This window comes from Plectropomus leopardus, chromosome 14 (assembly GCF_008729295.1).
Source record: "Plectropomus leopardus isolate mb chromosome 14, YSFRI_Pleo_2.0, whole genome shotgun sequence".
In the NCBI taxonomy this organism is placed as follows: domain Eukaryota; kingdom Metazoa; phylum Chordata; class Actinopteri; order Perciformes; family Serranidae; genus Plectropomus; species Plectropomus leopardus.
Genome location: NC_056476.1, coordinates 6,049,093 through 6,062,743, shown reverse-complemented (window position 1 = coordinate 6,062,743; position 13,651 = coordinate 6,049,093). Strand labels below are relative to the sequence as shown.

Sequence of the window (13,651 nt, the reverse complement as noted above, 5' to 3'; positions counted from 1 at the left end):
GAGCGAGTGAGATTGAAACAAAGATGTTATATTTGGTAAGATTATTGTTTTTAGCCATTAGGCTCTTAAGCACAAACTGTACTTGTTTGTGTCATTGTGCACAGTAAATATAATTTTCTTCTCTCAACATCAGGTGGTGTTGTTAGTGTGCTAACTGGCTAACCAGCGTCTTGAATCTGTCCTTCCGGTTTCCCTTTTTGAATGATGAATACAGACTGCTGCTAAGGAGAGTTATTTTCTCTCACACAGGTGCAGAATGTACCTGCTAGTTGGCTGTAAACATTGTGGTGCGTTCAAGTGCAACTTTTTGGCCAAGAAGTCAGCCTTCGTTGCCACTCGTAAAAATAGAAATAAGCTGATCTACCTCAATTATTAGGCATATTTGAGGTGTTTAGTGACATAAATATGTTTTGTACCTCTTGACAGAATTTTTTTAGGGGGGGCAAAAATGGCCCTTTTAAGGGCTGGAGGCCCCTACATTACTGTGTTTTTACCATTCAAAAACACAGTATTTTCATTTAGTAACTTAAATGCTGTGGTTCTACACTCATGCATCTTTTTAAGTGAGTCCTCAAGGGGATGTTTGGTGCTTTGCTCTGCGTCTGACCTCGACCACCACACCATCCTCTAAACACACACATTCACCAGTGACAGGAAGTGGCCCTTCAGCCTTGAGGGTCTGTAGATCCTGATGCGAGGAGACTCTTTACCTTTCTCATTTCACAACTTCACTATTCATTACTGACCGTCATAAGTGGACGTCGCCCAGGGGTGATGTTGGTGTTAACTCCCCTGATGACCCCCCCCTCCCCTGTCTCTGTCTTCTCACCAGCCGGGCCCCACTGTGTGTGTGTGTGTGTGTGTGTGTGACTGTTTTTTTCCACTGAAGTTGTTGCAACTGGAGCCTACAAATTATCAGCATGTGCAGAGTGCCGAGTGCAGCACGGAGAGAGAAAATACAAATCACAAAGTGCAGCTGCAGCACTATTCTCTTCTTGTGCTGTTCTGTATCGTTCTCTGCTCCAGATTCTCTGCTGCTGCATGCCGGACGTTTTAATGAAACCGATCTGGAGACACCGTCAACTGTTCTGTGCAGTGGAGGAATGTAATTAAGTACATTTACTTAAGTATTGTACTTAAGTGCAAATCTTGTAGTTTACTTGAGTATTTCCATTTCATGTCACTTTCTACTCCTACTGTTCTAAATCTCAGAAGCAAATATTGTACTTTTTATTCCATTCATTTATTTGACAGCTTTAGTTATAGTTAGAAATTAAGACATTTTTTTGTTTTGGGTTCAAACACCTGATTTTATTGCGAGACACACTTCTGTTAAGTGTCCCAAATACCTTGTTTTGTCACCAAGAAAAACACCAGCAAAATCTCCCAAAGTCTTAAAAATACCCTGGTTTTGTTGACAGAATAGCTGCTGCAAAAAGTTATGTTTCAAATTTTTATTTATTTATTTATTTTACACATTTTATTTTCAGGTAATTTTCTTGTACTGTTTTACTAATTTCTTGATAATTTTGGGGTAATTTCTTCTTCCATTGCTCATTGTCTTCATCCCATTATTTTGAAAGAAATCAAGCCAGTTTTTCTCAGGTTTCATAGGGTTCAGTGAGGTATTGAGTGAAGGGACTTTTACTTGTAACAGAGTAATTTTATAGTGCCGTATTGACAGGTTTATTCGGGTAAAACATCTGAGCATGTCCTCCACCTCTGGTTCTGTGGCAAAAACAGGAAGAAGAGGTGAAGTCACTCTAAGAGAATCGATGCATCCAGTCAGTTTCAGGGCTGCGGCCATCACGCCGCCCGCCCTTTGTAAGAGCTGCTCCTCTCAGTGGGAAGCACGAGCAGGCCTGCTGTGTTGATTACAAGTATAATCCATTAATCATCACTGAACGCATGGAGGACTTTGATGAGAGAGGCAAGAGCAGGCATTGAATTCCAATCATACGATGCATGCAGGCTGCAGGTACACCGAAAGAGCCTGCGCCAATCTGTCCAGTGTGTTTTCTGCCTCCACCCTTTTTCCTGCAGATAAGAAAACTTCATTAAAACATCCAACCGTATTCTCCATACTAATTACAGCATTACATGGAGAGGGAGTGGAGGATGGTGGGTGGTGGTGGTGGTGGTGGTGGTGGTGGTGGGCTGCAGGGCCAGATTGGCCCGTCTCATCCCTCCCGTCCATTTTGGAAGCGATTGTTTTTGAATTTCATATTTGAATTTAACAAGCATGGAAATCTGAACAGGCTAATAAGATTCTGTACCACAGTGCCGGACTGTGTAATTAAAATCGGATCCAATTGATTTTTTTTCTTCCTGCTTTGCATATAGGCTCCATCCCAAAAGAGAAAGGCGACTCTATGCCGCAATAAGATGACTGCTCCGAGTCTCTCCCTGTTATTTCTGGGTGGATTAATAATAATTCATTATTGATTAATCGCTAATTAATTTAAAAGACTTTTAAATGTTTGTATTAATTTTACATACAGTTTGGTTTGCCTTGGGACTTTCAGATTTTTTTTCCCAGAATGCTATAGGCCTGTGTGATTGTGTAATTGGAGGTGGTGGCAGTGTCAACATCCTCCTGCTTTGCTCCTGTCTCTGGGGCTTGGTCTGTCTCGTCAGCAGCGGTTATGGGTGATTGTGCTGCATCAAGGACTGTGTGCCCACTGAAGCTCATTATCTACTGGCTATGCATCTGACTGTGGATGCAAGATCACTGGGTTGTGCAACACGACTGCAAGAAGGGAAACAAAAGAAACATAGGAGGTGATGAGAATTTGATGAGAAAGTTGCCTGAACTTCAGAGGACCCAGAGCAGGATCTGTTTTAAAGGGACAGTTCGTCCCCATTCCAAAAATACATATTTTTCCTTTTACCTGTAGCATTACGTTACCACAGACATCCCTACTGCCGATATCTCCAACACTGCAACTCAGAGTGCAACGCAGATTGATAAACAGCCCTACAGGTAAGAGGAAAAACATGTACTTTTGATTTTTGGGTGAATTGTCCTCTTATGTTGCATTAAGGTGATGTTGGAAGGTCGTAGTTTCTGGGTTGGGAAGTTGGTCATCCGACTTTGTTGCGTTCATGTACTTTGAGGAAGTGCGAACAACATGGAAGCTACAAAGAAGATGGGTTGCATTTTACTGCTGAGAGCATTTAAACAAGAAATTGATAGCTGTTTCCAGTTTATTAATATATTTTTAAAATATATGTCATATATTATATTAACTCTGCGTCACTCTACATGGGCAACAGTCACACAACAACACTTTAATACCATATTACACTTTACATGTGATCAAAAAAACGTTTCTTAACACTGACCAAACATTGACTTTTGGCCGCCACATTTATGCATTTATGACGTCAACTCGTGTTATAAAATAATGTTATTAATGTTAGAACAATCGCCTAGCATGCTTTATATTAAAATGTTAGTTTGCGTGCTGCAGCTAATAGATGCATATACTAAAATATACAACTACTGAAAATATATGAAAGCTACGAGGAACGAAATATATTATTTCTTACAGTCAATTGTTGACACTGTTTCAGTGCTTTCTGCCATTTCTACTGCCTGAAAACACCATGCAAACAGTACAACTTGGATATCAGCAAAATTTCCCAGTTTCCCACTGGACTTTTAAGGGCCATTCATTTGCTCGTAACTCATAAATACGATATTTCCGAGGTGCACATGAAGGCAGTAATAATCAGAACTATGTCCGAAATAGTGTGACATTTTGGGGAATATCCTATTTGCGTATAGTTATCTCAGCTTAGTGCAAAGACAAGAAGTTAGCCAGGCTCTTTCTGAAGGTAAAAATGATATTTTTGTTAATTTATTAATATTGTGTAATCTGTTATGGAGGGGTTACATGATCACACACGTATACACAGGTTACATTCTTGTTGGGTGCTTCCCCACAAAGACTAACTAACCTATCAGGAATATGTTGCCAGGCAACCAGCCACATACTGTCAGAAATTACACCTAATAAACTTGTCACTTTGGCTTTCGTGTGGACTAAACAAACAAGACGTGAAGTTCCACATAGTAAAAAAACCCTCGTGAAATCCTAACATCCTTTTGAATATTTCAAATACTTCTAAAATTTTAAAAACATCCTAAATTCCTATAAATTTCCTAAAATCATAGATATGTCCCCAAATCCTAGAAACATCACAAAATCAGAGAAATACCCAAAATTAAATGTTCTAAAATCCTAGAAACGACCTGAAATCCAAACATCCTAAAAATCTAGAAACTTTCTTATATCACAGAAATGTCCAAAAATCCTAGAAACGTCAAAAAAATCAGAGAAATGTCCTAAAATCCTTTCTATATATTTATATATATATATTTATTTATATATACTAGATATTTATAGAATTTTAAGACATTTCAAAGGATTTTGAGACTGTATAAGTCTTAAAATCCAAGAAATGTCCTAGAAATGTCTTAAAATTTGATTAATGTCATAAATTCTAGAAATGTGCTAAAATCCTAAAAATGTCCTGAATGTCTTAAAATCTTAGAAACATACTAAAATCCTATGCATATTCGAGTCAGGGTCAGGGTCAGTGAACACAACACATGAGGTTATGTGCCATCTCCCCATAAGATCGGGGACTGATTGACGAGTGAAATGCGCCAAGGCGCGTGCCAAGAAAAGGAAGGTGGATGCATGTCGCGTTTTCCAGGAGAAACAAACGATTAATACTTTTTTGAAGTAAAAGGCGAGACACTTTGTCTAGTTTGGGGCGCTGGCAGTGATGAAAAAGGTAAATCTCGAGCGTGAATAAATAGAGTACAGTCCCTAAAGTGCAGATATGTTTGTTTCTGCAACTATTAAGTTGTGTAAGTGTGTGAGCGTGGCATTTGTGGCATTTGTCCAGATTAAATGTCAGTGACTCAGTGTTCGTCACTTATTTCTGCGTCTTGAAATACCCGAACGTGACCACTAGGGCAAACACCCTCGCGTTGTGGAGGTAAAATCGCGGGTGATACCTTAATTACAATCTTTCCCCCTCCTCCCTGCTGTGGTGAGCACTTGTCACAGAGGGCTGTGGGCCTGGATGATATTTTGTGGTGCAGGTTTCTTCTCTCAGCCGATGGTGACGTAGTTGCGCGCCTAACCGAGTCTGTCTGTGTGACTTTTTAAAAAATGGGGGGCGGAGGGCTGTAGGGCGCAACCATTTCACACCTCTACGGCGTGAGAAAAGGCCTAATATTAATACAAATTGTCCGAGGATGATGATTTAAAGACGAAGCGCGTCTCCGGCGGTGATCGGGAGCTCCAGAAACTGAGTCAGCGCAGCGGAGGAGACGAGCCGTGGTCATTCCGATGGTGCGCAAAGTCCGGCTGACAGCCTCGGGAACTTAAACGCACAGCTGAGCGCGTTTCTAATGTAACACGGTGTTTAATATTAATCGCAGTGTGCCGTTTGTGTAGCCGGGCAGAGGAACTGCTTCACCTCCAGGAGCGACATCATAGATTTCCTGCGCTATCGCCGCGCAGAGAGGGGGAGGAGGAGAGCGCTGATTCACGGCTTGCAGGAGGAGGGAGAGCCGTGCGGACAGGGGCTCGCAACATCCATCTCTAATCTTAAAATACAGCACTCCCCCCCACCTCCTCCTCCTCCTCCTCCCTTGTCATTGACAGCTCTGCGACCCGGTCAATCCGTCAGACAGGGAGGATCTGGGGAGGAGGGCGCCCAGGCAGGAGAGGACGAAAGGCGATCACCTCTGGCCGGTTTGATCCAAACGCCAATACCGAGCCTGGGGACCTGACTCTGCGTGCACGAGGACGACACAGTGGCAGGGATTTTTTGGTCCACGAGATCCAAACAGCGAGGCTATATTGAGACTGTTAAGAGGGTGATCTGCGCGGAGAAACAATAATAAAGGGGGCGGTCAGGAGCTATTTCGCAGTTTCTACATAAACTCCCCGGAATACAAATCCAGGTATGAATAACGCATGATGCAAACTCTGTGATATTTCATAATCAGCGTGTTAATGCATTGATCGGGCTGGCTTTCTGTGTGACAGGCATTATTTCAAGATGCGTGTATCTGCAGCCGATAAGTGATGAGATGTGGGTCCGTCACTCCGGAGCGCTTCATGCTGCCCAGGTTTTAACCTGCTCCCATCGCTCCCCGTAACACTGTGCAGATATGATCCAATGCAACTGGCTGAAACGGATCGTGATACCGTCTAATGGGTGTGCCATTAAAATAACAGGCGTCTGTCAACGCAAATATCGGTTGTTACATCCTGGCGAGCACTTCTTGCTCCTGACTGGATGAACACCTGGATTTTTTAATACGTGAATCTTTGATATTTTTCTGCACAGCTTGTTTAGAGTTCCTCAGTTTCAGACAGGAGAGTGCAGCCTCGTATATCCTCTGTGCATCTTTCCACGCAGGCCTGCATGCTCCCTATAAGTTATGGTGCGGGCCTCTGGGTGCTCCAGCAGGGATTCCCTCCTCAGGTAGCTCTGACACCGGTATAGTGAGCAAAAAACGGCCCCTTATGATGATTAATCAGCAACAGCTGAGGCTCTCCGTGTGTCTGCTGAGTCCATGTTTACGCGCGTCTCAAATAGCCTCCTTAAACAAGACCCCTGTTCCCAAAATAGGGAAAGGTGGATGGAGATCTGTGGGCAGAGCAGCAGCCGCTCTCTGCTCTCAGCAACTGTCTCAGCCATAATGCTGTCTGCATCAGTCAGGGAGCAGAGCAGGGTGGCGATCACGATGCACGGAATCAAACATTAATAATGCTTTTCTCGTTTAAATCCACTGTAATAGATGTGGAAGTCATCTGGAGTTAGACTAGTTATCGCTGCAGGTATCTGTTTTTAGTTTAACAATCGGTTACTTGTTTGATCCATGAAATTTCCAGAAAATCATAAAAAAAAAAAAAAAATAAAAAAAAAATGCACAAAAAACAAATTTCACAAAGTCAGGGTTTATATGTTCCAGCTGCCTGTTTAGTCTGAGCAACAGCCAACAAACAAAAACAAAACAAACAAAAAAAACCCCAAAACGCCAAGGATATTTTGTTTAATATCTGAAGAAAACAAATTCTAAGAGATTTTTGAGCATTTTCACTTTAAAAGTTACTTAAATGATGAACTGATTGGTTATCATAGCTCCTCTTGCATTATAAAAGTTGTTAAAGTCTACATTATTTTCTTCCTTAACTTATTTCATTTACTTACTATTCAGTTGATTTGGACACATATTATATAATTGAAAATAAAAATAAATTATCTAGTTTTTCCTTCTTATTGTGGTAAAAATGACTCAAAGCTCATTATACTAAAGGAATTTAATAAGTTTGGACTTTAATGACATTATTACTATGATAGTCTAAATCAGGGGTCTTCAGCGTTTTTCAGCCGAGCCCCTAAAGTCAAAGAGAGAGCAGTGGACCTCTAAAATCACACAAAATTAAGTTGCACTTGAGAATGTCTCTGAATATTTTCGGGTCTTTGTTCGTTTGCCTGTAGCTGCTAAGTCAGCAGCAGTTGTCGCCTGGCTATGTGTGTTAGCCTCAAAGTCTGTGCTCGAGCCGGTGGTTTCTGAGGTGGACGGTGTGTCAGAGTCTTTTCCTCGAAAAATTACAAAATGATCCATTGTGGATCACAAGAATGTCGTACACTCTGTATAGTTGTACAGCTCACCGGCCAATATGTTTCAATAGCACGTAAATGCAAACACATTTATCTGTTTATTATTTGCAAAGACTGTTGTTGTCATATTAGATTGTTTCCCTTTTAGGCTGTTTTTTAGTTGTTTGTAGACAGTTTGCGTATAGAAGTGCAGTAGTCAATAAATCTATTTTGCTCATCTAAATAGTGTCTACACTCTCTATCGACTGTCCTTTTGATGCATCGTGCACAAATCACAAACTTAATTTAATTGTGCTTGTACAATGATAATGTAGGTATCTATAGATTTATCTGTCTTTGTTGGCTAACTAGTTCACCGCCTGTACTGATGCTGCACAGTGACAAAAATGTGCTGTGCAATGACTTTGTGTTGGCTATATGATTACACAAGGATTCATGGTTAACAGTTAGCCTATCATTAATGTTGTGCACTGTTAATTAAATGTGGGCCAATTTATCCTCACTAATAATATGTTGGAATAATGCTACTTTGTTTTTTTAAGGCACAATAAAAAAAAAAAAAACAATTAAAACTTATCAAGCAGTAATTTGTGGCCCCATGAAGTAACTTTTAGGACCCCGTAGGGGTCGTGAACCCTCTGTTGAAGACACAGGTTTTAGAGAATTAAAACCAGGGAAAACTGTAACTTTTGTTTTTTTTTATTTTTACAATCTTGACATTTTATTTTGAAAATTGTTATAAAATACTTTAACATTCACAGTGATAGAAAGTAACTTAAGTACAAGTACTGTAGTTTAGTACAATTTTGAGGTACTTGTACTGTACTTAAGTATTCCTTTCCCCTTTATACTCCACTACATCTTAGAGAAAACTGTTGTACTTTTTATTCGACTGTAATTACATACTGTTGCGTCACAGATTCAGATAAACAATGCAAAATATAATCAAGAAATAAATTCTGATTTTTCATCAAAAAGGCTTTACTGGTCCCCGATGGAAAATTCACTGACCCAATCAACCCCGCTCTCCCCTATTTTAATACTGATTTGTGAAAAAAGATAAATTTGGGGATTTCTACTGTCTGTTTTTTTACATGGCATTAATATGACTTTTTCTAAACTTTCGTCTAATACTACTAATGCAAGACATCCTCTATAGCCGTCACATACTATACTTCTAATATGTTAATTGCATTATAAATATTGAGGCTTTAAGTCAAAGTTTCTGTGATATTTCATTTATTAAATATCCACTTCCTCATATTTTCTGAAGAAAGTGGTTAAAAGTTGTGCAAATGGAGTTTAAGTGGGTTCAACCTCAACTATTTGTGGTTGAGGAGGTCAGCGCTGGACTTAATTGGAATATGTCAAAGCTGAACTTCACCCTTAATTTCGATGATGTCAGTTGCAATGTGGCTCTTAAGTTCCTGTGCAGCTTTTCTGAGCAACTTCAGTTGATTTTTAATATTTTTCGGAGGCAGCTGAACAGTCTTGATTAAACTCCGGCGACAGTCCTCGTCTACATTCACAATGCAAAATGCAATCCTTAAAACAGTAATTAGTATGCAAATTGTTTTGTGTAGCTCCTAATTTAGAGGTCACGGCTCTAATGTTGGTACACATGGAGAAATGGAATCGTTCACTCTGCATCAGCTGACGGCGGCCAACAAACTTTGTGTCGTGCTGGAAAATCAATATTTAAAATACAAAATCCTTGTGAGGTCGCACACCGGAACCGTCTGTCTGAGATGTAATCATTGCAATGTAATATTGATAAGCTTTACAGTATTGCTTTATAACAATGTCTGGTTTTGTCTCTTAAATAGTTTATCAGTCAATCAAGCTATCCTCACTGGCTCTATCGGAAGCATTATTTTTAACATTAAGGTTTTGTTAACCCTTTGAAACCTAAGCAAATTGGCTTGACTTCTTTCAACAGCAATGGAAGAAGAAGTGACTCAAAAGTAGCAAGAAATAAGTAAAAAGCACATTAAAATTATCTAAAAAAACCACCAAAAATAATTATAATTCTAGCTTTTTAAAATGTATACTTCTAAATCTAGTAATTTCTTGCAATTTGTGGGACATTTCTTGCTAAGTTGCTTATTGCCTTTTTACTTTCATGTTTAAAAGAAATTCAATCAAAGATTTAGATACTTGTGAAAGGCGCCTCAATGCTGCACAAGAAAAGTGATGTTGTTCCAGGTTTCAAAGGGTTAAAGGGGCCTGAAAGGGGCTGCTAGTCACAGCAAGTACTGTTTAAGCTTGTTGTATGATATCTTCTATGGTTCTCAAACTGGCATGTAGTGGGCAGTCTGGGAGGGTCTAGTGCACCACACTATGGACTTACTAACTTATGTAACTGGGTCTCACTCCCAGAGTGTCAAAATACGCTGCTTGGGCAGTGTCCCCCGCGTCCCTATAATGGCGCAGTGGGCACCATTTAGCGTCTGTGTGAGATACACCAGGGTTTTGACCGAATCCAATGTAAACCCATCTGCATCAGTGTTAAACACTCAGAGCAACGGGCAAAGTTTTAAGTGCACGAAAGTCCACTTAGGGTGGGCGGCAGCGGAGGTGGATAGGTCCAGAAAGCATTGAACTTGAAATTATTTGTGGGACTCAAAGCTGGGTGTATTTTTGTGATATGCTGCTGCCTTTGCGGTTGGGTTTGTGGCACTCCAAGCCAGGAGTTTTTTGCTGACACCCTCAGTCTTTCCAAAAATAACCCCTTAGTTTTGTTCTTTAAACCTAACTGCCGACCCCTTCTTTGTCAACACACAATGCAAAAGACTGTCCCTGGCGTCATCTTAAGGGCCGATCACACTGAGAGGCATCACTCCAGGCATGACCGCTCCAAAAACGCCTTGAAAGTGCAACTGGAAAAAGACAGCTGGGTGGGCCTGTGGAGCATGTGCAGGGCCAAAAGTGAAAATATTGAAAATCGCTAAAAAAACGCGTTGCACAGCAGCAAGAGAGGAATACCCGACAGGCATGCTGTACCATTGGGAAACAATAGTTTTGTTGGGACCCTTATCTAGCGAAGTGTCTCGGTGTGATCAGCCCCTTAGAAACGCTGGGTCTTCTGCCTAAATGGCAAAATATGAGTAGGGGTGAGATTATAAAGCATTATCGGAAATGTGTGTCCCAGCACCCTCAGAGCTCGTAGGGAAAAAGGCACCATTTACGAACGGTGTTGACATTTGAGCTGTATTTGGGTAATATTTCTGTATATGGAAAAATCTTTAACATATGTGTTGTTTTTAAATTAGTACTATATGAGCAAAGTTTTTAGGAGACAGAACGAGGTGAAATAGGGTGGAGTACCCCTTTAACAGTCTTGTTTCAGGCTGTGGTAGTCGTGGTAAGATCAGCAGAAGTAGTAATGGTGTTGGTATGAGTTGGTACCAGTGTTATTACTGTTGGTACAGGCAGTACAATAATACTTTTGTGGTAATATTAATAACAGTAGCAGTAGAGGACGTAGCCGTCCTACCAGTAGCGTTTTTAAAGCTTTACTGAGGAGAAATTACAGGGTGACGAATCAATTTTTACATGCACAAAATAAAATAAAATTACTACTTAGAAAAGTGCAAATATCTAATGTGTCTTTTGGGAGATCTGGGAATGAGCGCAAATACAGTTTACAATCACAAAATAATCTTTCTGAGCATGGCTTTATTCAGCTTGTGAAATTATATGTGTAATGGGAGCAGGCAGGAAGTAGTTAGGGGGCGATTGACTCCCGGTGTCCACTGTTACTGTATGGCCTTTATGTCTTTAAAATTCTCCGTGTCACTCTGGTAGTTTGCTCTTGGATTTACGGGTATTTGGCTTGTTTGTCATTTTGTTGTGCTTCTGTTTATTCAGGCTGGCTGAGCACATTTTACTCTTTTTTATCACTGTCCTCCTTCAGTAGTCTGATAACGGACATCCACATGTGGAGACAAGAGAGTCTACTACTGTCTGCATTAAAGAAGCAGTTACTCAGGGTTAAAGGACATGGAATTTCAGCTGATTTAAAGCTGCAGTTATTAGTATTTTTATCAGCAAGATATCACATTACATCACATGAATTACAAGAATTACTGACATATTACAGTGGCATTTCAGCCATCGAGACATTGTTGCTTTTCTCAGTGGTGTTTTGGTACCGAACCTGGGTGTTTTTTTGGTGATGGGTTGCTCACAGCAAAAAATGACCGTACATTTCCCCTAAATCAAACATTACATGCAATAAGTTAGCTCCCCTTTTGGCCGGCTAGCTGGTGAACACAAAGGATTATTAGTTTATCATCCAGATTTTTCCCTCAGGAATCGGTGCAGACCAAAACAAAGCTAAAAGCAGAGTTAATATAGGAATTATGTTCATCAAAAATGCTAATATTTCTCTGTGCTTAATGTGTAAATACTGACAACTGTTTTCCAATACAACAAGATTAATTTTTAGATAACTTCTAATGAGACTGATCCCAGTTACAAATGCTGTAATCTTAAGTATAAAATGAAGGCGAGGTGATTTTAACTGGACACTTTGGATTCAGGACACTCTTCCTCTTTTACATCACCAGACAATTAAATGAACAGTCATTTAATCATTCCTGTTTTCAGGTTATAACTTACTGATTGGCTATTTAGCCTTTAAGTTCTGGAAGCTGCGTCTGTTTCTACCTCATTGCAGTTTGTGCTCTTTCACCAGCCACCATGCAATAAAAAAGACAAGGAAGAGAAGCTAGACGATCAGCAGTGCTTCTGCTTCTGAAACAGGAGGAGGATCTCCCTTTAGCTTTGTGCTAGCTGTTATAACGCATCCTTGCTGTCACGTTTTAAATAAAAGTATTTGTGTAGTGTAATTGAGCCTTTTCTTTATTCCTAAAAGTTTAGGTGAGCTTCTGTATTAAACTTTCAGACAGAAATAAAAGTCCAAACAGCTGTAAAATCCATTTTTTATTCAATTTTTCTCTCATTAAGTTACAACTTTGTCACTCAATTATTTCCCTGTTGTTTTTGTTTGTGCTCAGCGCCGTCGGTTCTCACAGGGATTGCATAGCTGGCTCCGGTCCATATAAACGGCTCTGCTGATTCAGTTAAATTTAAGTTCCTTGTCTCTTGCTTCTGCTGCCATTTGCTGTCATCCCCTCTGCAATCAACATCTTTTTTGAACTGAAAAATCTCATTTCAAGCTCAGAGATCCTACATTTTAAAAGTATTACCACCTCTAAAAAAAAGCGCTTCTGGAAAGACATCTCTTTCTGAATGTTATTGAGGTCATGATCCCTTGCATTACTATCCTCATCGTAGTGATAGTATCTATGAACCATTAAATTAGAAATACTGGGAATAATTTATTCCAGAATGTATTAATGGGTTTTTTAAAGCCTTAATTTGCAGATGAGAAACTTTTTTCATGCAGATATTAGATGTGTGTTGACACAGCTCAGGTTCCAGAGATGATATTTGGCTTTAAAATTGGTGTGAGTGATCAAATATGCCAGCTCTTGTTTGACTATCTACACCTCCGTTGAAAAATTTGTCAGCTCTCCAAACTGGCCAGTGGTCCGTCTGGATGGCGGATATCGTTTCCAAAAATATCACCTGGGAGTTTCAAGTAGTTGGAGTTATTCTTCAGATCCAGTGTGCTGCACTAGTGTTAAATCAAATAAGAAATCTGCATTACACAGCATAACATATGCCTTTTAATGGATGCTTTTATCCAAAGTGCCTTAAAGGGCAACGAGTGCGTACTGTACACATTTTTAGTGCGGGCGGCCCCAGAGGTAATCAGCCCTTTAACCAGGAATCAGAACACAAAAATGCACTTTTAGGAACAAAATGTTGAAAAACTCAAACTACATTTAGCTCAACAAAAGCAAAGAGAAACAAATGTGACAGTAATAAAACATTTGAATCCTCCAGTGAATTCAGTGATGTGTGCGTGTCTCTCCGAGGACACAATTCTTATTCCGTCTAAGACGTCTGTGCGTCTCAGGGG

The 13,651-nt window shown here is 40.1% G+C and overlaps 1 protein-coding gene across 3 annotated transcripts in view; it reads left to right on the top strand.

Annotated features, from left to right (window-relative positions):
* Nucleotides 1-13,651, top strand: part of slc8a3 (solute carrier family 8 member 3) — a 161,107-nt gene that overhangs the window by 14,807 nt on the left and 132,649 nt on the right. For 2 of the 3 annotated variants that reach the window (XM_042500097.1, XM_042500095.1), the window contains exon 1: nt 5,565-5,989. The exons of the other annotated variant lie outside the window; for it this stretch is intronic. The gene's annotated coding sequence lies outside the window, so the exon portion shown is untranslated. Of the gene's footprint in view, nt 1-5,564; nt 5,990-13,651 lie in introns of those variants that run through there. 3 annotated transcript variants of the gene reach the window in all.